The sequence below is a fragment of the Ctenopharyngodon idella genome, chromosome 11 (assembly GCF_019924925.1).
Source record: "Ctenopharyngodon idella isolate HZGC_01 chromosome 11, HZGC01, whole genome shotgun sequence".
NCBI classification, from domain to species: domain Eukaryota; kingdom Metazoa; phylum Chordata; class Actinopteri; order Cypriniformes; family Xenocyprididae; genus Ctenopharyngodon; species Ctenopharyngodon idella.
In genome coordinates, this window is record NC_067230.1 from 9846234 (window position 1) to 9873888 (window position 27655).

General features: G+C 37.3%; 1 long non-coding RNA gene across 1 annotated transcript; it reads right to left on the reverse strand.

Moving 5' to 3' along the window:
- On the reverse strand, nucleotides 1-26845 carry LOC127522477 (uncharacterized). Its single transcript, XR_007932607.1, has 4 exons — nucleotides 26568-26845; nucleotides 4650-4799; nucleotides 4028-4171; nucleotides 1-1585 (listed from the first exon to the last, which is right to left on the reverse strand). It is a non-coding gene; the product is annotated as an uncharacterized LOC127522477 (long non-coding RNA).
- Between the last annotated feature and the right edge of the window lie 810 nt (nucleotides 26846-27655).

Here is a 27655-nt window from a genome sequence, read left to right on the forward strand (position 1 = left end):
TACTTTTTACTGGCATTTGGCTTTATTTTGATAGCAAAGCATAAGGTGTTGTTGACATCAGAGAGGAAGACATATCCTCAGCACATGATCAAAAGAAGAAGAAGAAGAAAGCTACAATTCTGACAATTTAAAAAAAAAAAAAAATACACAACCAACAGAGGTAAAAAATTATATTTTGCTTAAAGAAAATGAAGTCTATCAGTGCAGTTGCATCTTCTTTCAGTGAAAACGCTTACAGGTCATGACATGACAGTGAGCTCATAGTACCCAGGTTCAATTATGGGTCCATTCCCCATCCTCTCACCCCTACTTTATTGTTTACTCTCTTGTAAATAAAGGCAAACCATTCAAATAAAATGAATGCCCATTAAGGTTTTTTTGCATTGTGACATTATTTTCATAACAAGTAAGCACATTTCTTCTTAAATTCTCATTAAGAATTTATTATACTGTATTAATACTGTATTTGTACACCATGCTAGTATTTGTTGTATTGCCTTTTTTGTTGATTTAAATTTAAAAAACATGTTTATTGTAATAACAAAAAATGCAGTAATAATTTAATGAGAATCACACATTAAGATTCACAAAAATTACAAAGAAAAGAAAAGGGGAAAAAGTAGAGCATGACCATGGTGCTAACAATGTCAAGATCATGGTTCAATTCCCAGGAAATGGATAAACTGATAAAATGCATATATTCAATGCAACAGACACTCTGGAAAAGAGTGTCAACTAAATGCATGAATTTAAAATAATGCCAAGATGCCAAAAAATATATACTTATACGGATACTGTAGTTCTACCAAAAATGAATATGATTAAATTATTCATTATGAAATTATGAAACCAAAAATGAAAATGTGAACTGGCTTTTTAATGGTGTAAACGAGAAGTTTATTTTTTAATATTTTGTTTTCTTTTGATATTTGAGGTGAAATATTTTTGTGAAACTCACCTCAGCAGTTTTAATTTAAAAAAAATGATGCCTTTGGTCTCTCTACAGATCAGCTTCAATCTTCGTGAAGAAAATTGCAAAATACTGGTGGTGTGTATGTGGTGTCACTATACCTGCAGATATTTTTTTTCCCAAAAACAGCGAAAGATATAGTAAAATGTTGATGAAATGCAAGTGATAATACAAAAATGCAGGTCTGTCGAAGCATGACACTCCCAGTGTGGCGTAATAGGGGCCTTGAATGCGTTGAACTTCGCAAGCTTTCATGAAGGTCTTTGGTAGATTGATTTATGGCTAAAACCACTCAACCCAACCCTGAAACACTTTCCAAACTGTCAGTAATAAATAGGAAGGCAGGTTATAATGAGAGGGCAGAGGGCAGGGGCTCTTTTGCGGCATTGTTGGCTGTGCGCACTCCTGTTTGCAACAGGCTATCTTCTTGCACGTCTTCATCATCTGATTGGACGACAGGAGTGTTTGATCCGTCCTCATTGGAGGCCTGACTGTCACAGGTGGAGTTGGAAGAAGTGGACAACATACGTGTTTTGATCTCACAAGTGTCAGAAATTCTCAAGGACACGTCACTTCTCCGCAATCCATCCTCTTCTATTTCAGTGTGACCAAGCGCTGGAGAAGAAATGGATTATTTGTTCATTATGGAATTTTTTTTTTTTTTTTTTTTTTACAAGATTTTTGTCAGTGGTCATGCTCAGATCTGAGCCACATGGCTTTAACATACAATGAGTGACTAATTCTTATGACACTTCCTAGTAAATTGTTTAACAATAAAAGGGTTTTGCAATTCAGTGCAAAGCAGTTAAAAGTGCTGTAAGCCATTTTTATTTAACAACGCATAGAAAATGTTCCTACCACCTGGCAGACATTGCAGAAATAGGTGTCCTGTGAAATCACACCTGTCTCTGTGAAAGCCTTAAGCCGTGTTCACACTGACATTGTTTAAATTGCTGGTGTAGTCACCTCCCACCCCTTTTCTCAAACCAGTTAAAATAACACACCTGCTGCTTGTAGGTGTTTCAATTCAACTGCAGTATGCAGCTGTATGAGGCAAATCATTTGTCTATACTTCAGTGCTCACTGCATTGCATCACTGTTTATTTGCATATAGTTGATCGCTTGTCATCCTTGGTCTCTGTCATTTTACCAGAAATCCTCAGGGTCATTCCTATGTTCCCAGGGTTTATATGGCACATAATGAACACATGAAAAGGGTCCTATGTTCCCAAGGTCCTGTGTCCCAGATGTATATGACTGACACAAGGAACAAATGAAAAGGGTCCTATGTCCTATAAAATTATATCAATTAATGAAATATACAGTTTTCTGTTTCACAGCATTGCTATATGGCTTTCAATATAATAGGCCTAGACTTGAGGAAACTAAACAGATGGTTGGACAACATAGGACCTATAGGAACATATTATGTTCATTATGTGCATATACACTATATTGCCAAAAGTTTTGGGACGTCTGCCTTTACGTGCACATGAACTTTAATGACATCCCACTCTTAATCTGTAGGGTTTAATATGGAGTTGGCCCACCCTTTGCAGCTATAACAGCCTCAACTCTTCTGGGAAGGCTTTCCACAAGGTTTAGAAGTGTGTTTATGAGCATTTTTGACCATTCTTCTAGAAGCGCATTTGTGAGGTCAGGCAGTGATGTTGGCGAGAAGGCCTGGCTCGCAGTCTCCGCTCTAATTCATCCCAAAGGTGTTCTATCGGGTTAAGGTCAGGACTCGCTCATCCATGTCTTTATGGACCTTGCTTTGTGCACTGGTGCACAGTCATGTTGGAACAGGAAGGGGCCATCCCCAAATTGTTCCCACAAAGTTGGGAGCATGAAATTGTCCAAAATGTCTTGGTATGCTGAAGCATTAAGAGTTCCTTTCACTGGAACTAAGGGGCCAAGCCCAACCCCTGAAAAACAACCCCACACCATAATCCCCCTCCACCAAACTTTACACTTGGCACAATGTAGTCAGGCAATATTGGAATATTTAGTAGTGAGAAAATTTCATGAATGGACTTGGCAACCTATCACGGTACCATGCTTGAATTCACTGAGCACCTGAGAGCGACCCATTCTTTCACAAATGTTTGTAGAAGCAGTCTGCACGCCTAGGTGCTTGTTTTTTTTTTTACACCTGTGGCCATGGAAGTGATTGGAACACCTGAATTCAATGATTTGGAGGGGTGTCCCAATACTTTTGGCAATATAGTGTACGTCTGGGGAACAAAGGACTCTGGGAATGGTATGCTTCTGAAATCGTCAGCTCTCACTGAAAATGAAGTTGCTTTGTTGATGGAATGCTAGTATCCAAAGCTGCTATATTTGTTGTGTCACACACTGGGCACAAATTCAACACACTCTCATGGCAGTTTGTAACTATTTTACATTTTGATTTGAGGAATCGGTGGCTAATTCATATGAAATTGTACGATTTCATTTGTATGTTTTCATACAGTCTGCTTATGGTCAATTGATGGTTTAAAGGTGGACCTTCATGCTTACTTTTTTTTTAAACAATTGTATGTTTCCCATGCAAATCACATCATACAAATTAAACTGAAATCACCACCTCCTAAAATTGTCACGTTTTCTCATGGGAACAGGTTGACGAATTCAGATGTTATTCCACATTGCCACTCCATATACTATTATATTTGGGGAAAAAATATGATCTTTTTGGCAGTAACAATCACTTCAAGCACTATTTAACTTTCAGTAAGATATAAAAATGACTACTTTGTATACTACAGGGAACTTGGTAACCTGGTGACAATGCACATTTTTACACTGCCAGCAATTTGCAGCAGCAAAGCTACCAGAAGTTGTAAATTTCAGGTGTCATGAGCAACAGAGACTGAGGCAATGCAGTGAAGCAGAGTTCTACTTTATGCAAATACCAAATGGGATTGCATACAATGGAGCCCATGTCATCTGCCACCTGATAATGTTGGATATTGCAGTCAAGCAGTAACAGCAACACAGAAACTTGTCAACCCACATCAGTGTGAACAGCCGTTTAGGCTGGTGTGGAATTTATACCTGGAAGAGGAGATGTCAGTCCTCCTTCCTCTCCGCTGGCGCTGAAGAAGACATCCAAGGTCTCCTGATCAGAGATGTCCATCAGGTCCATCTGTTCTAGCATATCGACGTTCACCTCCATTGATGAGATGCTTCCTAAGGGAGCTGCAATAGGATGGTCAGACACAACATTTGAGATGAAAAGAACATGATGTGAATATGGCATATTTGGCTACTTATAATCTTGTTCAAAGTATGTTTCATCTGTAGCATCACATTCTTTCAACTTTCAAGTGGATTTTACTTTAATGTGTGATATTGATCTATTAATAGTGTGTGTGTGTGTGTGTGTGTGTGTGTGTGAGAGAGAGAGAGAGGGAGGGAGAGAGAGAGAGAGAGAGAGAGAGAGAGAGATGATAATGACATTTCTTACTTTTTGAAGCTAACACAAGTTAGCTTTCAGTTGATTAACTTTGAACTTATAAAAAAAAAACATTTTGTCTATATGACTCCTAAATCTACTTTCAGATCTTTGTTTAAGAATTTTTAAATTGATTACTCTGTTGATCTTCAAGCTGTCACATATTTTTATAAGTAGATTTAAAAAATGAAAAGAGTCACCCATATGTGTGTTGAAACTCACGTCTCTTATAATCTATCTGCAGGTGTGCAGAGGAGAGGTAGACGTCCACATCATGTTGAAACACCTCCTCAAAGAATCGTTGTCTCTCTCTCAGCCTCATTTGCTGGGCAGACTCTGTGTCTGGGACTCTTTGTGTATGTTCTGTCTCCGCTATCAGCAACAACATAGACAGTAACTTCAGTCACATTTTATATCAACACCCATTAACAGTATATTTGCTTAAACCACGTTTGCAAACTTTTATACTACAGTTAGTTGTACAATATTTTGAGCAAACAAGCTACACTCTAGAACCCCCTTCAAAAAACAAAACAAAAAAAAAACCTACATTTTTACGCCAACAGGGGGCATAAGTTACTTGAGATTTCTATACTCAGTGAATCTGATTTTCAGTTTGTGCCTCATTACATTATTATCTCATTTGTTTTTGATTGTTCAGAGCCTAACAAATTTAGAGACATGTATCCTGTATAAAACATGATTTGCATGTCCATCACCTCATGTATTTTCTAATGCAATTTGGACCTGTGTTTCACAGTTTTTGTTGGTTCTCTAAATTAACAAAATGTCTTGAGCCTTGTTTACTTCAGCCAATACTATAGTAAATAAGAGTGGCAAAATGAAAAGAGAATATGAAAATAAAAAGGCTAGAAAGCAAACATGCTTTGCTAAGACAAAATAAACATTTGTGGAATATACGAGAATGTGTTACATCTTGCATCAGTTTGTTCAGTATGACTGATGAGTCAGAGGGCTGATAAACCTTCTTTACTTAAGCCTTATTTGACAAGCTGGAATGAATGTATATAGGTGCTGTGTGTATAAGGCTCTTAAGTATATAATTAAAAATAGGACAGCATGTAAACATGTTTGTTTGCTTGTCTGTTTTATAGAGACAAAATTTGCTAAGAAGAGTATTCCCCAGAGTATTAAATAATGTCTTTATTTACTCCAAAACAAGTTTTATTTGAAATATCATGGTATTATATATATATATATATATATATATATATATATATATATATATATCTTGCAGTGCCATGTAAACACATATTCTGGTACCATGGAAGTCAATGTCTTGTTTTGATAATGATAGTAAAAACATGTTTACCATAAATTAAAAACATGTAAAGGTGTATGAATGTGTTTTTGACAGTAATTTATGGAAGTAATATTGGCTGGCCAAGAAAACTGATCTTTGACCTGGAAGCAGAGATGTTAGTCATTGGTCTATATATGGAGACCTCTCAATGTGTGTTAGCACATGTACAACAATCTCAAATAGACAATATGAGTCATCTGCCACCCTGACCCCAGAAGCTAAGCAATTAAAGCAATGTGGAAAACTTAATTTCAGCTTTCTTCAGATGCAGTTTTATCACTTAATAGAGGTAGGATGTCGGTAGAGTCCATTCATTATGCATTTTTTCATTACATTAGAATCTTTGTACATTAGACACCAGCAACAATTGAGCTAATTATGGGTTGCCAGTATGACATGTTCAGCCTGACATTTGTGTTTCACTGTCCTTGAAAAGTGACACGGGGAAAGCATCAGCTCATCTGAAATAACAGCCATAAAGCTTGCACCACAGATCTAAAGTGTTAGAGAATTGCATTCTTATCCTTTCACAGGTCATTAATACATCCAGCCTCAGAGACAGTGTCCCGCAAATCAACCATAATTAGAAGGCACAGGCTGAGCCTGAAATAATTGGATCTGCCTTTTAAACCTGGTCTAAAATAGGAATAATGTGAAGATTATCTGGTGTGTGCTAGGAGAGCTGATCCCATTCAGCTGCTTTCAGATGTGCTGTAGAACAAGGCTGTCGTCAAAAGGGGGTTAACTGTGAACATTGTCCCAGGCTCTGTGACAAGGGGGCCCCACTAAAGTTCCCTATAAAACAGTTTATAGAGAAACTATAAATTTTTATATATATATATATAGTCTCTATATATAAATGTAATACGCAGACATTTTTGATTGGTCATCAATCAATTTTCATCACTTCAAAATAAAGTGAGTAGTTTTAGGCTAGTCATGTGATCTTAACATGGCAGGCCCATGTGGTGGTACTGCCATTATAAAATCAAATCAAACGGCCAGTTTTTTTTTTTTTTAGACCACTGATATGCCTGGACTCTTCATCCCATGTGAGTATAGCATACATCATTCCTACATTATTGTAAGCATATTTCATAAGTACTTTTCATTTCTATGTGTGTAAAACTGTATTTAACCCTGTAAAGTCTGACATATGGAACAATAGTCAGAAAAAAAAAATTACTTTTTGGAAATAGAACAGTTCCCTTTCGAGAGAATTCCCACTACATCATAGTATTGATGATTTGGGAACGCTTATGCTTGATTGCATCTGAAGCACGTGTGAAATCAGTCAAATGGCCAAACGGAATGTCACGACCAGGAAAGCATATGTGGAATGACCGGCATTAGCTTCTGTGCTTCAGCAAGCATTCTGTGTCAAAACTGTCCCGAAATAGTGCAGAGCAAAGACATTAATATGGTGAACAAACAGACATTTAAATTTAAATTTGTAAGTTGTTTGTTTGGGAGTGGAGCACACTCAATGAACTTTCGAGGGGGCTGATTGTGAGCATTGTGAAAGACTACCGCTTCGCTCGCTGCGCTCCCACCTGTTACTCTTCAAAGAGGATGTTCAGGCTCACGTTCCTTGCGGTTCCAGCCCCTCTGCGATCGTGTTGAGATTGTGTGGTTTGCAAATGGATCTCGTTAGAGACGCTGCAGCTTCTTCCACCCGAGGAGAGAGCTGGTACTTCAGCTGTATAGCTCTGAGGAGGTGAATGTACTGAGCATCGAGGCATAGGATATTGAAGACTCACCACATCTAACCCCTGCATATGAGGAGCTGGTGGATGTGATAGCTTGTGCCGTGTCAAAGTTAAACATCTATTGACCAGCCGAGATTTTCTATCCCCAAAATCATTACTTCCACCCCAGGGCCTTCCATTTTTTCCCGACCTCCACAAAGAAGTTTTGAGGTTGTGGAATAAGCCATACTCATCCCATCTCTTTAGCCCTCAGGTTCATGTCTATTCAGATATGAGGGGGTTGAAAGAGCACGAGTATAGGGCAATGCTCAAGGTGGAACAGATGCTTGCAAGCTATCTGTCCCCTAGCATGGCATCGTCCCTGCAGTTCAGGCCGATGCATGTCTGCACACAGTGTCCATTCTGAAGGCGTACCAGGCCGACATGTTGAGAGACCTCGATGAAGGTGAGGGGATGGGGCCTGATGCATTCAGGAGCTGCATCGGGCCATGGATTTGACTCTCCAGGCCACTAATGCTGGGTTCACACCACAAGATAATCGGGCTGATTTCTCCCCTTCCGACAATCCTAGGTAATGTCCCGATTATCTTGATAGTTCTACAGATTATCTTATCAGATTTTCCTGTGGTGTGCGTTGTGTTAAGAGTGACTGAATCTGCTCAGAAGAACGTCGGAGCCGCCCCAATCGCGAACTGTTAATATAAAAAATCAGAAATCCTGATGTGTGTGGGGAACCCCGAGGACAAACATGCACACACTCTGGAGATTATCACGTGAAACGAAACAATATCCAATCAGAAAGCGAACTGACAGAAGACAGAAGCATAACAAACACAGTCATGGTGCAGCACAAAGTAAAATTGATTTGGATGGAGATGGAGCATCAGCTTGTCGATTTGTGGCAACAGCACAAGTGTTTATACAACATGTCCTGTAAAACATACCACAATTGAATTGACAAGGAGAAGAGTTGGTCAGAAATAGCTTCTGCAATGGATGTCTCAAGAGATTTTGCGAGATTTCTCGTGTTCACACTCGGGACTCTGGTGGAAAATCTGTTTGTGTGTGATGTGCTGTCTTTGTCACAGCACACCACACACTATAGGAGCAAAACGGTTAAATCTAGGATTTTTTGTCCTCATGTTTGTGGTCTCTCACATTTTGAAAATCTTATAAGATTTTAAAAATCTTTTTGTGTGTACCCAGTATAAGGAGATGCCAGAAAAATCGGCCTGTCTATGGCAGCCCTGGTGGCCATGGAGAGACATCTCTGGCTTAATCTGTCTGATATTAAGGAGAAAAACAAAGCCTTCTTTTTGGATGCTCTGCTCTCAGAAGTGGACCTGTTTGCATCTCAAGATACAACACACTGTCCACTTTGGTTCTCCCTCACACATCCAGCCTCATTAGGGCTGGATGCCATGCACAGACATGGCCGAGGCTACATCTGTATGCTTTTTTCTCCGATCGCTCTGCTCCCAGGGAGTTCTGGAGAGAGTCCGCCAGGACGGGGTCAGTCTACTACTAGTAGCACTGTTCTGGCTGGCCCTAGTGTGGTTCTCAGACCTTGTGTCCCTCCTCAACAGCTTTCCCCTGGAGATTCCTATCAGGTGGGACCTTCTGTCTCAGGCAGGGGGCACAATCCTTCACCCCCACCCAGAGTTATGGAAGCTGTGGGTTTGGCCTCTGAGGGGGCACAACTCCTAGACTCTCAACAAACTGAGGTTGTTGAGACCACACTTTACTCCAGAGCTACCTCCACAAGGACACTGTATGCGTTGAAGTGGAGAGTTTTTACTAATGTGGAATGTGACAGTGGGATCTAGTTAACTGACCGGATGGTCCAGTGCTGGAGTTCCTGCAGGATCATTTTATCGCAGAGCTATCCCCTTCCACACTGAAGGTGTACATGGCCATAGCTGCCTACCATGTCCCTTTAGGTGGTGTATCTTTGGGGAGAAACCCAGTGGTGATTTGAGGTCGCACTAGAGTTTCAGCCTGGGACCTGGCCATTGTGCTAGAAGGTTTATATGGCTCCCTTCGAGCCTATTGAGATTGTTCCAGAAAAGTTTCTGACCTTAAAAAACAGTTTTCCTTCTAGCCATGATGTCTCTTAAAAGAGTGGGAGGCCTACAGGCCCTGTCGGTGTTCCACATGCCTTGAGTGTGCACCAGGGATGGTTAAGGCATTCTTATACCCAAAACCGGGCTATGTCCCTGAGGCCGCAGCCTATAATCTTGCAAGCCCTTTGCCCTCCTCCTTTCAGAGATCAGGACCAGGAAAAGCCAAACCTTGTGTGTCCAGTGAGAGCGCTGGATGCTTATGTCCTCAGAGCTGCCCTGTGGAGAAAAACTGATCAGCTGTGTGTCTGCTTTGGATCACCTAAGAAAGGACTTCCTGCATCCAAACAGACATTAAGCAAGTGGATAGTCGAGGTCTCTGGCCAGCCGTCACCTCTGGCTGTCAGAGCTCTTTCTACCAGGAGTATGGCAGCCTCAGTGGCCTTACTGTTGGGGGTGTCCTGCAAGATATATGTGATGCGGTGGGCTGGTCCTCTCTGCTCACATTTGTGAGGTTTTACAACGTGGAATGGGCTCTGTCCCTGGGTTCACAGGTGTTTAGGTCTTAATTGTGCTTGCAGTATTAAGACAGACAGGCACTTGTAAGCATGGCAGTTTGGGTATTATCCCAAAGCATCAATACCATGACACAGCGCAAGTTCCTTTGAAAGTGAACATCTCAGGTTATGACTGTAAACTTCGTTCCTTGAGAAGAGAACGAGATGCTGCCCTGCCATACTTCCTGCATCCCTGTGATCGACTTGCTTCGGCTGTTTGAAGCTAACGCCAGTCATTCCGGATGTGCCTTTATGCTTTTCTGGTCATTAGTTATTAATTTAGTTCATTTATCTATACAGCAGCTCAGGAGAAAACAGTGATGTCATCATCCAGCTCAGTTCAATTCACATAGAATGGTGTCAATGCAGGCAGATCAAAAACATAATGTAACTACAAACTCAGGCAGGCTTAACAGGGACTAAACAGAACATACACATTACATCTATTTACATATATCCCAATAATATGTTCATATTTAAATGCTTAGTTTTATGATCAAAGCACTGTAGTTTTTTTGTGTGGGGCAAAACACATAATGCAAAGATCACTGAAGATGTACAACTGAGTTCCCAAACAGAAAAACTCCCAGTGTTAAATTAACACTGTCAGTTTTTATATAATCCATCTGGATTATATAAACCCTGGCAGTGTTAATTTAACACTGGGGGTTTTGCTGTGCAGTAACTTTCCGAAACCAACTGCCAACACGTGTTTACATTATAGACAGTGTGCAGAGACCTATCATCCACCACCAGTGTTTGAGCAGATGTCTCATATAGTTCCAAATCTGTATGCATTTATTTCTATTGTGGAATACCAAACATATTAAAAAAATGTCTCAATGTTTTTTTTTGTTTTTTTTTAAACCATTAAAGTCAATGGGGGACATTAGGTGAGTAAATGATGACAGAAATTACATTTTTGAATGAACAACCCCTTTTAGAATCTCCCAAAATGAAAGATCACAAATAAAAACTTTAATATCTCAATTGTTCTCTTAGAGTAGCAAAATACTTTTGCATCATGGAGAACCTGGGTAAGACAGCGATGACTGCATTTTCTTTTTGTTTCTGTTAAAGAATCCATGAGTCATCACATTTGACAGGCAAACCGCCAGAGTAGGCAGCTGTGTAAGATTTAGACAGGGTCATTCTCTCTCGCCTGGTGGTGGCAGTGAGGACGATGGGAGGCATCCAGGGGCTGCAGCGCTGTCACTCTGAGTAACTAATCAGATCTGCACTAGCTGACCACTGCAAACAGAATGGGCAAAGGGGGAGCCGGATGTCCCATTTGTGTTTCCATCTGACAGTACTGTGTGGCTCAGCACAAAGTGTGTGTATACGGGTTTATCTTAGGCCTGGGCAATAAATTGAATATTTAAAATATATTTGTGATGGTTTATCGTGCAATATAAAATTGAGCAACATTATGAATATTGCAATGATTTTAAAGCTCCTTTTTAATGTACTTTTGTTAAATCAGTTTTGTGATTGCAAGTATAAGAACATTAACAGAGATGTTGCAATCTCTAGTTTAAACTAGTATTAAAAGTTTGTGAATTTTATTCATTTCTGTAAATCAGTTCAAACTGTTACAAATATCACAAGATCTAATATTGTCACAAAAAAAACCTTCATGCGATCTAGCAGTTGGATAACGTTCTTCAAATTCCCCAGACATTCTCCATATGATTGTGTTGTACCCTGATACTGTTCCTCTTACTTCCAGAGCTTATATTGGTTTTTATCCTATACAAAAATAGTTATTTGAGCAGAAAAGTTGTCTAAATCATCCTTTTAACAGTGGTGGCTAGGGACATTTATTTATTTTATTTTATTTTATTTATTTATTTATTTTTTATTTTTTATTTTTTTTGGATAATCAACAGCATCGCAGAGGCTGCCAAAAGAGATTAAAGTTACGATGAAATGAAAGTAGCGACAGATTTTCTTTCATTTTGTGACTCATATTGTTTCACTCATGTACATTTGAGAGAAACGGGTTATCAAAAAAAAAAAAAAAAAAAAGTAAAGTGGGGACTTGGTTCTTTAAAATGTGGGTGTGGACTTGCGGTCAATTGTATGAGAAGGTCTGGGGTTTTGGTGGACTAAATAATTGGGGAAGTCCATCATACGTCACCAGTGAAGATCAACTTATGACTTATTTTGATTAAATATTTTGAGATTTAATCTTTAAAAATAAAACATGTATAGATGAATTGTTCACAATAAGATCAATGACTTGTATTTAGAAAACGTCCACTTGAATGTAAATTAAACCCAGAACATTCCTTTAAACTTGCTGGGACAAACTAAGCTTGTAGCAGGAACTCATCACAGTGGGACTAAAATAAAGTATTCACCAACAGTGGCATTCTGGTATCCAAATGTCAAACCATTCAACACATAAACTTGCCACTTTGAACACTGCAGGGATCTCCTCTTCCATTTTTCCATGACCTTGTCCAAGTTTAATATTTAAAACTTACGCCGGTATAAAAGGTTAAGAAAGGTTAAGGCACTTATAACTCGATAGACATGCCATGAATGGATATTGCATAACCAGAGTGGTGTGACACAGTCCTTGACATCTGCCATGTGCATATTTGCGTGTGTGAAAATAAAATGATGACTTGGTGCTTCTGAAATAACACAGGGTTAAGTACTTTGCTCAGGGGTGCAGTGTTTGTTTTATTCTTTGGTATTCCCTTCCAGTCAAATCGCATTTTCTCTGACATGATCGAGAAAGGAGCAAGTCAGGGAAAATGTGATTTGACTATTGTCCTTAGAAAACAAATTTTCCTGGCCACTCTTGCACTTAGCAAAATGCCAGTGCAGTGGGCATGGTGTTTATTCAGGTCAGCTGGCAGATCTGGCAGAGCGCATGAGTGTTCTTGACCTCTGGGTCACATATCAACTTGTAGGCAGCAATAGCTACATTCTGTTCATTTTGTATTCTCTTTATTTTATTTGTGGTGTATACTAAGGCACACGTTGTGCTACAGACATGATTGATACCCCAAATTATGCAGCCGTTGAGGAGATGCTACTCGAACCGATATCGATTCTTAAATCCCAAGAATCGATTAGTCTAGTCTGTTTTCAGTTGATGAATGAATAGAACATTGTAGCACTCTTCCCATCTAATAAATGGCAATAAGCTTTGTGCTTTGCTATGTGCTTTTGATATGAAACAAAGTCTCAGATTTCAAATTCTGTCTATTTTATTACGAAATTCAAAAAATAACCGTTTTGGCGCTGTTTCATGTGGCGTGACAGATGGCTGTAGCCTCAGATCAAGAGAGGCGGCAACGCGAAGTGCGCGTGAACTGATCATCTCCTCCGCTTTAATACCAGTTACAGCGCGAAACAAACATTAATGAATACCCAAAGGTATGTTCAAAGATACAGTACAACTTACCGAAATCTGTATCCTGTCTCATGGAATAGCTCAATCAGTGTTTCAAACGCGAAAGACATCAATAAAACAGCTTGTAAACATGAAAACCATATTCAGTGACCATAAACTCATTAGTCAGCTATAAAAAATGAACTCTAGAGAATAGCATTTTGCTAAATATGCACCATATTACACATTCGTTATAATTTATAATGTTCTTCAATATTTAATGCATGTTTGAATAAATCCGTCAAGTTTTTATAACAGCCACCATTTAAATAATGTAGCCTATTTCAAAAAAAACAAATTGGAGTAGAAATATAATTACATAATTGTAAAATTCCTCTGATGGCAAAGTTGAAATTTCAGCATCATTACTCCAGTCTTCAGTGTCACATGATCCTTCAGAAATCATTCAAATTTGGTGCTCAATTATTATTGGAGCTCAGATATTAATAATGGTTATTATTATTGTCCGACAAACAAACCAGGAGAATTAATAAATTAACATAGATGGACCTGAACTTAAAAAATGGTGTGTACTGATGTTTTTCTGCGGTTAAAACAACAACCTTCTAATGTTAATTTATGTTTATCACTAGTAGGAAGAGATAATCGGTTCACGTGCCGCTTGAATTGAGATGCTACAGCGATCTGTCATGACATATTAAAGAGCCACATAATGGTATTTATTGTTTGAATTTCTTTAAAAAAAAAAAAAAAAAAGCTGAAACTTTGTAACCTGCTCTCTCTTGTCTGTCGTTGTCAGTGTCCTCTTTCGCTTTGTGAGAACATGATGTGTGGTGTGAGAGCGCCATGGCTTGTCAGACAAAGCAAAAGTAACTAAGAGGGGCATGTCTTTGTCAATTAAGTGAAAATGTATTATAGTTTAAATTTATATTAAATGCAATTATTTAAACATGAATGCTTTTTTGACCCACTTAAAGGGATAGTTCACCCAAAAATGAAAATTCTGTCATCAGAATGTCAGTAACCATACAGATCTTGCCCCCCATTAACTACCATCGTAGGAAAAATAAATACTATGGTATTCATTGGGGGGCAAGATCTGTTTTGTTACTGACATTCTTCCAAATATCTTCCTTTGTGTTCAGCAGAACAAAGAAATTCATACAGGTTTGGAACTACTTGAGTAAATGATGACACAATTTTCATTTTTGGGTGAACTATCCCTTTAAGTAGAATTTAAGTAGACTACATCTTTTCATAATTACTTCTGTTGCCTTTGTAATATGGTCAGTGTACTGTTAAATGTACTGACAAGCATTTATGTTAAACTAAATTATACTTGAATATAATTTCTATTGAAATACGTCATGTATTTAAATACACTATATTGCCAAAAGTTTTGGGACGCCTGCCTTTACGTGCGAATGAACTTAAATGACATCCCATTCTTAATCCGTAGAGTTTAATATGGAGTTGGCCCACCCTTTGCAGCTATACCAGCCTCAACTCTTCTGGGAAGACTTTCCACAAGGTTTAGGAGTGTGTTTATGTGAATTTTTGACCATTCTTCTAGATATAAAGGGGTGTCCCAATACTTTTGGCAATATAGTGTATATTTGTGATTACTCATTTGTAATGATGAATTTGCAATTTTAAAATTTTAAAATATTTACTTAAAAATTTTAAATGTAATATCAAATAACACATTACAGTTAAAATTATAATCAAGTGCACAAGTCATGTGCTTTAGATTTGAAGTAGTTACACTGCGAATGTATATTTAATACAATTAAGCACACCTCTTTTTCCACAAGGGAATTCATAGCATTTGTATGTTTGTACGAATTCAAGTTTTTATACAATCTGCTCATGCCAGGGTTACTTTTAGGGGTGTGGTTAGGCGTGGACCTCCATCATGATATTTTACCTACAAATTGTATGTTTTCATAGAGTCAGATTGAACAAATCTATACAAAATTGGTAACTCATAAAATACTTCAATTCTCAGTTCTCATGAGATTGAGTTGGTGGGTCTTTTGTCTTATAGTTTAACTCTTCAAGGGCTGGCTTCCCTTGACCTATAAACCACCTGGTCAAAAGCTAAAAAACACTCAGTAACCTTAGCAACTACATAGAAATGCCTTGGCAACCACAAAGTACAGAGAAGCAACCTTGTAGGAACGCTTCTAAAACCAATAACTCAGAACACCCAGGCGACAACCTAGCAACTTTATACTAACCACTGTCACAATTCAACAACCCAAAAACCACCTTAACAACCACATAGCTAATTTTGATTGTCAGTTGTTGAAGCTTAAAGAAACAGTGCAGTAGTGGATAGAGTGTGCTGTGGAGTAGTATGTTCCACAATTGATCAGCCAGTGTTTCCCAATCGGACTGAATCAGTGATTAATTTAAAGTGAATGACTTCAGCATGAGACTTTCTAACCCTGCTTCAAATCATCCAATAAGATCATTCATAAGGCAAGTAAACAACCACATGAGGATGAGATCACTCTATTTTTCTTTTCCTCTCTTGGACTCATCTCTTTCTCGCTTCCATCCCCCTTTTTCACACTGTGTTGTCCATTCACACAGCAGCAGGCCGGGAGGGTGAGCAAGACTTGTTAGATCAAAGCAGAAGAAAGGCGGATTGTCTGTAAGGACTGATTTGTCATTCCCTCTATACAAGGCAAAGCTCTGTTTCCACCCCACCCTACCCCAGCTTTCTTTGTCACAGCGGTTCTCATACCAAGGCATTCTGGGTATTATAATCCAGCAGGGTTCCGGACATGGCACAGCATCCATACAGGCACTCTCAGAGTCATGCCAACAGTCTTAACCTTTTCAGACACAAATAAACACTTCATGCAGCTCTTGATTTGATCTTGGACTCATTTACAGGAATGTATTCAGTTTGTATAAATAGTCTAGGTTTGTGTCATTTCTTACCACAGCAGAAACATTTCTTAACTACACATCAACCTCTTCTAGTCATCTTAACCAAAACACATTTTTCTTCTAGGAGGTGACTTTCAGAAGCATTACAGCCCAAAAAACAACCTAAAACCAGTCCACCACATCCCTCTAAGGACAGTTTAAAAAAACAGGACATGGGAAATGAATTTTCCAGATGAATGAGTTAAAAGTTCATGTGTTAAACCTCAGGGACTGAGAGTAAAAGCCCTGATTTACTAACTAAGAAACCATACCTTAAAAATATAACTAAAAAGCAGGTGCTCATTTCTCTCATTGCAGAATGACAAGAGAATGCTTCTCTAAAACAGATTTTACCCAATTTTGACAATTAAGTTAACCTTAAACCAGAAATAGGGATTTTCAGACCCACAAACCAAAGTAATGAAGACATTGGGTTCAGGATGTGGTATTCAGCTGTCTAATCTCTTAAAGGATTAGTTCACCCAAAGATTAAAATTCTGTCATCATTTACTCACCCTCATGACATTCCAAACCCATAAGATTTTTGTTCATCTTCAATACAGAAATGAGAGATTTCTGTTTTTCCATTGAAAAATAATTCCATCAAAATTTTGACGCTTCAAAAAGTTCATAGAGATCTTAAAAGAAATCCATTTGAATTGAACGGTTTAATCCAAGTCATCTGAAGAGGCTTGATTGCTTCTTCACATGTAAACATTGATCAATGCACATAGAGAACATCAAATATGGTCAAAGGAAGCTCAAACTGCATGCTTGACACTACACTGTAAAAACAAACTTAAAGCTGCAGTCCGTAAGTTTTGCCTCTTTGTCACCATCTCTGTTCGAAACCTGCAATTGCAGTTATTTGTGGAATTATCATCTTTACGTGGGTATAAGAATTAAAATAAGAATTTTCGGCGGAGGATGTCATCTGAACAACTAAGTAACAAATCTGCCACTTTTGTTCTGACCAATTGGGAAAAAAAGCATTACAATAAATCGCGCAACCAGTGGTGATTAAATCTAATGATCGCTTAGCTCATATTGCATCAAACCGTGCAAATTATTATTATTGTTATACTTTGTTCTCAAATTGTTAATGTTAACAACATCAGCATTGCGTGACTACGTGTATTGATGAACGGTGGCATGCTCGAATTTCCCGCGGAATCCTACCTGTACCACCTGAATTAGAAAACATTATTACAAGTTTACCATTGTGAATCGGGCTAAGGTAAGGAGATAGTTTTGAACACTGGCTGGTTATGTATTTGCTCAAAAATTTATTTGGGATAATTTTTAACCAAAAAAAGTTACGGACAGCAGCTTTAAAGAGATAGTTCACCCAAAATTGAAAATTTGCTGTTAATTTACTCACTCTCAGGCCATCCAAGATGTAGGTGACATTTTTCTTCTTTTGTAGAACAGTAAAGAGGATTTTTAGCTGAAACCATGGTCCTCTGTGTTTCATATAATGAAAGTCAATGGGTGCTGTCACTTTGAGATTAAAAAAAACATATGCAGACAAAACAAAATTAATACCCACAGCTCCTGATGATACATTGAAGTCTTAAGAAGCGAAACGATCGGCCTATGAAAGAAACTGAACATTATTTACAACAATATTACCTGTAATGCACAGCCTCGGCAAACGGTCCTAAGTGCGTTCACAGCATTCTGCAGCGCAAGGTTTCTGTCGCATAATGACGTATATGTGGGAGCAAACTTACATGTGAGCAGACACTGTGTTTGTTTACAACAGAGAGGGAAGACGTGTATGTTGTATTGTTCATCAAAGTGGTACTTATCCTGGATGCCGCAATCTATATAAAAAATTACGATTACATTCGCTTGCAGTTCGGAAGATTGACTTTCACAGATTCCCAGCGTTTGAGCTTAAACATTATTATGCGACAGGAAGCTTGTGCTCCAGACTGCCGTGAATGCACTCAGGACCATTTGCAGAGGCTATGGATTACAGTAATGTTATAAATAATGCTCAGTTTCTTGAATAGACCGAATTTTTTCACTTCTTAAGACCTCAATGTATCATCAGGAGCCGCAGGTATTCATTTTGTTTTGTCTGCATATGTTTTTTTTTTTAATCTCACTGTGACCCAGTGACCCATTGGTACCCATTGACTTCCATTATATGAATCACAGAGGACCACAGTTCATCTTGGATGGCCTGGTGGTGAGAAAATTAACATGAGATTTTCTTTTTTTGGTGAACTATACCTTCAGTTTCTGCTTTAAATTTTTAAGTACAATCAACTTGGCTATATAAGTTATTTCAACTTAATATTTTAAACCAACTTTAAAAAATGAGCTGAATCTTCAAAAAAGTTAAAAATTGCTTAACTTATTTTGATGTGTTCAAGTAATGTAAAAACGTTGTTGTGACTTATTGATCATATCATTCTTTACAGTGTATATTCAATGGCAATATTTAGCACAAACTTGACTGCCTTCTAGATTTTGTAAAATGGATGCTACTACATATTAAATATATAAAGGAAACACATTTTCATTAAAACAGTATTTAATTACGTAAATGCATTAGGTGGCATCATTCTGCTAGAAAATAGTCCTTGACATAACAGAACATTGCTATGCAAAACAAAAACGAAGACTCGCTATGGTGCAGCTTTCTGCTTTGTCATCTAAGGAATATGCTACCATGCTACCAAGATGCCACAAAACTCTAGTTTTGATCTCATGGGGTACTTAAATACATATCCAGGATGTAATAGGCTAATGAACAGTTTTGGGATAACGCATTACAAGTAATTTGAGTTATGTAATCAGATTTTTTTTTCAAGTAACTAGTAAAGTAACGCATTACTTTTTCAATTTACAACAAAATATCTGAATTACTGTTTCAAATAAGTAACGCAAGTTACTTTTTCACATTTATTGACTGACAGCTCTCCTGTCCCCATACTGAGAGAAATAAAGTGCAGAGGTATTGTGTAAGCTGTGTATGCATGATGGTTATTGTAGTTCTAGACTAAATGTGAGCATGCATTTACTCATCTCACTTGCACGAATACATTCAGTATTTCCTCAAAATGAATAAAAACAGTGAAATGCATTTTACAATGAATTTTACACAAACCTGTAATAATTAACTATATTAAATAACACAAATATACTTTATGTATTTAATCTCACTTTATTAAACAATTCCTTTGCTGCTGACCTTCAATGATCTAATTCAACCATACTAGTAAGCAAAAATTACTTGGATTAGATTTAGAAATAAGAGTGTTGACTGTATCCTGTATCCCTTCTACTGTATCCTATTCTTCTTTAATCCAGAATGGCAGCACAGCTCAAAGGTTTGTTTGAGGTGCGCCCTCTACTGTACAGGCGTAAATATGCATTTCCTTCAGCCTGAAGCTTATTCATTTGGTGTGAAAGGGCCTTAATATTTGCCAAAAACAGAACTTTTTTGTTGTTATTAAAAAACAAACAAACAAACCCAGCAGTACTGCAATTAGTTACTTTTTAAGGGAGTAACGCAATATTGTAAGTGCAAAGTAACTTTTCCCAACACTGATACTGAATACATTTATTCATTAAAGTATTAATACTGATGAAATGCAAAGCAATCTATTATACCTATGTATCTTACAAGACAAACAGGCATACAGCAGTCTGTTATCATATCTGTTTACTCTTTGGGTCATTATGTAACACTCAGTCCCATAAGCAGAATGTGATGTCACAGGTCTGTTATAAAAGATGTCATGCCATAACAATGTCATGATTTGTCAGGTCATTTGGAACTGCTGCTGTTCATTAGTGTTTCCCTTCTTTACTGATCTCTGACCTGCTGCTTTTTCAAACTGTCATCCATCAAACTGCAGACAGAATCATGCCACACTGTGTTCGGTTTAAATAGCAGTCGTCACTTTGCAGTATGTTCTCATTATGTGAAGGATGATGTACCCAAAGATGTTTCCCAATTGATAACAGGCTACACACTAAACTTAGAGAAACAACATGCTTCTGTTGGAGCCATGGACTAGTGATTAGCACAGACGTATTGACACACTGAGCTGTGAGACGATACTTTGAGTCTGGTTTGCAAGATTTTCCTGACCTGGCTTCTCCCTCTTCACACTACCATTTTTGGTCCTCTCTACACTATTTTATATCAGTTGCAAATTTAGTTTTGAAAAACCATCTCTGACATAAGTAAGTACATATGAGGTGAGGTCATTTTTTAGTCATATCATTACTGTGTCAGTTTTGTTATATCATGTAAGAAGTACGTCAGAAGAAAACAGCATGTATTTTTTTTTTTTTTATTATTGTTATTTAAAATGTGTTTTTGTTTTGTTTGTTTTGTTTTGTATTGGTTTTTTATTATTATTTATTTTGTTTGGATGTGGTGGTGGAGGGTTATATCAGTTATATAATCCACATAATTTTTTATTTTCTCTAGGCTCATCAAAATGTTGTTGACAACATCTTGATGATTTTCTTAATATCGTCAATTCATCTTTATCACTAGGACACGTACCAAAAACTTTTAAGCTGGCTTTTATTAAACCTCTTATTAAAAAACCACAACTTGATCCTAGAGAATTAGTCAATTACAGGCCGATCTCAAATCTCACTTTTCTGTCAAAAATACTAGAAAAGGTAGTATCATCACAACTATGTTCCTTTTTAGAAAGAAATAGTATCTGTGAGGATTTCCAGTCAGGATTTAGACCATACCATAATACTGAGACTGCTCTCATTAGAGTTAATAATGATTTGCTCTTATCATCAGATCGTGGTTGTATCTCTCTGTTAGTGTTACTGGATCTTAGTGCTGCATTTACCACTATAGATCACAATATTCTTTTAAATAGACTCGAAAATTATGTTGGCATTAGTGGAATTGCATTGTCATGGTTCAAATCATACTTATCTGACCGTTATCAGTTTGTAGTAGTAAACGAAGAGATGTCATATCGAAGTTCAATATGGAGTACCGCAAGGCTCAGTACTAGGACCGTTGCTGTTCACTCTGTACATGCTACCCTTGGGAGATATCATTAGGAAGCATGGCGTTAGTTTTCACTGTTACGCTGATGATACTTAGCTCTATATTTCTTCGCGCCCTGACGAAACTTACCAATTCACAAAATTAACGGAATGCATAGATGATATAAAAAATTGGATGACCATTAATTTCCTACTTCTAAATTCAGAAAAAACAGAGATTTTTTCAACTTCTTCACGTAATAACCTAGAATACTATCTAACACTTGATGGCTGCTTTGGAAAGTCTTCGTCGTCAGTTAGGAACCTGGGTGTGCTCTTTGATACCAATCTTTCATTTGAAGGCCATGTTACTAGCATCTGTAAAACCGCATTCTTCCATCTTAAAAATATATCTAAACTACGACATATGCTCTCAATGACAAATGCAGAACAGTTAGTTCATGTGTTCATGACCTCAAGGCTAGATTACTGTAACGCTCTACTGGGTGGTTGTTCTGCTCGCCTGATAAATAAACTACAGCTCGTACAAAATGCAGCAGCTAGAGTTCTTACTAGAACTAGGAAGTATGACCATATTAGCCCAGTTCTGTCAACACTGCATTGGCTTCCTGTTAAACATCGTATAGATTTTAAAATCTTGCTAATTACTTACAAAGCACTAAATGGTTTAGCTCCCCAGTACCTGAGCGAGCTCCTAATTCATTATAGTCCTTCACGTCTATTGCGATCTCAGAATTCAGGCCAGCTGATAATACCTAGAATATCAAAATCAACTGCAGGCGGTAGATCCTTCTCCTATTTGGCACCTAAACTCTGGAACAATCTTCCTAGCATTGTTCGGGAAGCAGACACACTCTGTCAGTTTAAATCTAGACTAAAAACGCATTTCTTTAACCTGGCATACACATAACACATTACCAATTTATATTTTCAAATCTGTTAAAGGATTATTAGGCTGCATAAATTAGGTCAGCCGGAACCGGGAACACTTCCTATAACACCTGATGTACTCGTTACATCAGAAGAAGAATGGCATCTATGCTAATATTAGTCTTTCTGGTTATCCCGAGGTTCACCGTAGTCAACCGGATCTGGGCCGTATCCAGGTGAGACCAAGGACCTGCGCCTTGACACGACCACAACGCAGCCCTGAAGTATCAGCAGAGATTGAGTCAACTAGATCATCCACTGTGAGGGCCTCATCGACACGACAGCCACGACACAGTTCCTCAACAACCGTCCATACCGCCGTGATGAATACGATCCTCAGTTGGATGGAACTGGAATAAATACTTTGTAAAAAGCGCTATATAAATAAAGGTGACTTGACTTGACTTGACTTGACAAAATATATTGTCTTTGGAATATTGTTTTATTTTGTAATAATTTTATCTTTTATTTTTTAATCATCTTTTTTTAACATCATCCACCCTATTAGTTGGTTTGTCTCACTTTAAAACATTAAATCCTTCTTGACAAAAAGACATGCATGTGATATAATCACTATTTAAATTAATATTTACTTTGGCACTATCAGTTAACTTTAGCTGTTTGTTATAATCACAATTAAAGGTGCAGTAAGTGATTTCTGAGAAATTCTGTTGAAAGTGGATCGGACCAAGCACCACAACACATTTGTAGCTAATCAGCAGTAGGGGGCGTGTATACTTAGGATGGGGGAGGAGAGAGAGTGAGAAAGAGGGAGATTTGAAAAATGACTGAAAGAGAGATTGCTGAGAGACACTACAAAAGAGAAAAGATCAGAGGAATATCACTGGAAAAAGAAGGTTTATGATCAGACAAGAGGTTTAGAACCCTCGTTAATATTAAAAAAAAACTTTCCAGAGCTGGAGAGACCTGAAAATGTACGCCTAGGTTGCATAGTTTTTGCTTAATACGTGAGTAACACTGGTTTTGCTGTTACACAGAACCAAGCTGTTGTTATAATGTTATAGCTAGAGTTGGGATACTCGAACTCGGACTAAAGTCCGGACTAGAGTACAATTTTTCGCGGACTTGGACTTGTCGCGGACTCTTTTTACTTAGTTAGGCAAGTATTCGTTTTTTCTGTTGTAATGAAATTACTTTTTTTTTAAACATGGTGGCAGCTCCTAGTTTCAAAGGAAAAGAATGTTTCTAACATCTTTGAAGCAGTAATTAACATGGGTCAAAATTCAGAAACAAGAACAACAACAAAAAAATCCCTCATGTTTTATATATTAATTATTACTATAGCTTTTCACTATGGTAAATATGAAATATTCAATAATTATATGCAGGTGTGGCTTGTGTACATAGGCAGGTGGGGTGTATTTGTTTGGGTTGATTTCAAATATCAACTGTGTTTTTTAGAAATTGCTTACTGCACCTTTAAGTGTCTGAGTATTACCAGAGCATATTTCTGAATGTCTGATAAACCCTTTTATAGAAATAACAGAAGCATAGTTACTGCATAGCCGAGAAATCCCCTTGCCCTATGTAGGATACACATCTGTGGTTTCCTGAACAAAATGAATTGTTAATAGTGGGAGTATATATATGCCTTTGTGTGTCCGGAATGTATGTTTTGGAAATTAGGAAACCCAGAAACACCCATAATAACTCCAGCTATCTGACAAAGAAGTCACTGTTAACAAGCTACAGTAACCTGCTAGACATTTAATGCCACATCTTTAATAAAGCAACCTATTCTATTTTCAGAGACATCGAGATTCACAGGAAAGTACCACAGAGAACATGGAATTTCTAGAAGATGAATGACACGATAATGAGTCATAAGGAAAGTATGAAGCAGGGAGTAGAGAACTAGATAGCAAGTGCTGTCGACCAAAAGAAATGGAATGTATTTTTATCTTTTTAACATTCATTTGCCCACACTATAATCAAGCTCCGAAAGTGAGAAGATAGTAGGTTCAGTAGGTTCTTGTGAGTGATACATGTAGTGAGTGCTGTGAAAAAGTTTGTTATGGTCTGATTTTCTGTATTTTTTTATTTTTATTTTATTTTTTACACTGAATGGCGTCAGATCTTCAACCAAAACATACAAATTAATAAAAGTTACCCTTCATGAACAAAAAACACAACAATTTACATCTTACAAGTTATGTATGAAAGAACTATCTATCTAAATTGAAAAACAAACAAAAAAAAAAAAAAAACAGAATAGAATCCACAACAGACTATCATCTGATCATATACTGTATAGTTATGCATAAATTCAAAAAGACAGGGGGCAAAGACTTTTTGATAGTAATGTAGAGTCAGTTTGATTCACTCCAGTCTTTATCATAGTTGAATGTCATTTGTTAAAAGTCTCTCCATTAGTGCAACTATGAACCCAGAAGCAGCCACAATGCTTGAACACACACAGATTTGTTTTTGTGAATTTTGGGGACATTCCATAGGCGTAATGGTTTTTATACTGTACAAACCGTATTTTTTATCCCCCTACACTACCCCACCCCTAAACCTACCCATCACAGAAAACTGTGCACATTTTTACTTTCTCAAAAAAAAAAAAAAAAAAAACCTCATTCTGTATGATTTATAAGCCTTTTGAAACATGGGGACATGGGGTAATGTCCTCATAAGTCACCCTCTCCTTGTAATACCTAAGTCATACCCATGTCATTATACAAATTTGTGTCCTGATATGTCACAAACACACACACACACATACACAGTTATAAGGATAAAACCCAAGTATATTTTAGCCCGGAATTAATCAATTTTGATTTTGAATGCATTAGTAGGTAACAGAATCAAGTAGGCACTTCTACCTTTTTGGAATTAATGGTCGCTAAAATGAGAAGTGTGATTTCCAGTAAGACATACCATATACATTTAGTCTGTTTTTCTATAAATGTAATTATAAATATAATTTTATGGCAAACTGTCATTTCATTTTACCATGTTGCCTTGCTTTGACAAATCAGAAATATTACCATAATTATAGTCACACAAATGAAAACAATTAACAGAGTACTTGTACAAGTGCCATTCCTGTAGATAAGAGTAATTTCTCTGGACCTGAATGACACCATCCTAAACATCTGGAGTGCAAATCTTTTTGACAGACATAGATAATGTGAGCAAAATTGAAAGATAGTGTGACAAATTCTCCTGTGGCCAATCTAATTTCCAATCTCAACCTCTAAGCATGCATGTGTGTGGGACCAGTGAGTGTGGGAACTTGGATTGTATACAGTCCATCTGCTAAAAATGGCAGAAAAACAATCCCATTTAGAGGGATTTCAGTCAGGTTACACCAAACAAATCTAGAATCAAGTAAGCTTCAGCAGGTTCATCAAGTCAATATGGCTCTTTAAATGTTTGGTCAAAACAATGACAGAAGCTTTTTAGAAATAGAAATTCTAAATAACAGACAAATACATTTGAGAAACTAAGCAAAACCTTTTACGCTCAGGTTATAAATACAACAGTGACTCGACTCCATGCCTGGTTCTTTCAGCCAAGGAAGTGTCCAAATAAGGGAAGCATTTTTAATGTTGTCATTGGTGATACTCCAAGGAGAATAATAGGTAATATGTTTTATCACATATTCACATACAGTAAGTAGATGAGACTGGGTTGGTTGTCACAAGAAGTTATATGCTTTTAGTCAAAAGTTAAATAGTGTAGTAAAATAGTTCAAAGTTAAATAGTGTTTTCAGGACAATGGTATTTTTTATAAATGTCAGGTTGGGGCAAGTTGTCACATTTGTTTTATATTTTGTAATTTTATATTTAAATGCAGTGGTTCATATTTTGCAATATATATATATATATATATATATATATATTACATTTATTCTTTTTCATGAATTGCTTTGTGTTTCATGATTATTTTATAACAGGTGAGCATGCTTAATAACAGTGGGGAATGCAGTCAGAAAAGTTAAACTTGGGAAACAAAGATTTTTTTTAATTTTTTTTTTTTTGTATTTTTTTTTTTTTTTTGTATTCAAGACTTTAAGGTTTGCATCTTTTTAGAAATTAATGATCAAGAAGAATAAACCTAAACTGTGACAACTAGCCATACATATTCTTCAATTACACAATGATTATTTTGTTGATTAATGACTGGTCATCTGTCATACTTGTTGTCAGGCAGAGTGTAAGAAGAGTCATATCTTTATGAGCAAAACAATTCAACAAAAGGTAAAATACTCACACGGAAGACGTTTGTTGTGGAGGTTCGTCCCCTTTGAGCTCATGACTCCAGAGTGACGGAGATGCACAGCTGTGAAAACTCAGTGCTTTACCGGCAGCTTCAGTCAGTCTACCGTCCCAGAGCAAGACTGGACTCTGACACAGCTCATCTCCCTCTCTCTTCCTCTCTGTCTCTAAGACTTTAGGCCGTAGATTCAGTCATGCACTTCCTCTGCAGCAGCGCCAGTGGCCGTGTCTCTCTGCTTAGAGTGAGACCTCAGGTCTGGGGCAAGTGGATCATACCAAGTCCACCCTCGTGGGAGGAGGAGAGTCGAATTTTACAGATGGGATCAGACAGAGGAAGGAGGGTGGGGTTATGTAACGAGAGAGGAAGTGCTAAGAAAATTATAGCCAGCTCTGTCTCTCAAACTCTCTTTGTCTTAGAGGTCATTCCATGAAAGGAGAACCATGTTTCTTTAACAATTGATGAAGTGCACTAAGCACAGTTCGACCATCAACTTATTTATTTTAAATTAAATATAAACTTATTTTATGTGTATATTTGTTTATACACACATTCATCACATTTATCATTCAATGTGTGTTTTTGGATGGTAACTATAAAAGGCAGTCAATATATATTATAATATACTGTATATACAGTACATTCAATTTTAGTTGTACATTCAAAATTCATTCTGGGATGTACCTCATGCATTTGGTTAAGAGTATACAGAGCTGCAAACTAGATAAAGGGTTTTAAGTAGTAAAATAACCTCACAAAGTTAATAATAATAAAAATATGAATAATAATATGAGCAGAAATTTGGATTTGGACCACTTTCAGCTGCAATATAAGGTATGATGATGATTTGTAAGTACAACAGAGATTGTTTAGGTTTGGGGGATTTTTTGTGCACTTAGTTTAGTTTAGTTTTCTAGTTTTTACATACAAAGCGCCATCTAGTGGCTATGAAACAAAAGCAGTCAAATCAGGGTGTGTATTTTTTATTTATTTATTAAAAAGGCTGTCCGTTATACTGACCTGAATAATAAATTTAGATGTAAAGTGCAACACTTAATACTGTGATGCTTGTTACTGTGTAAATT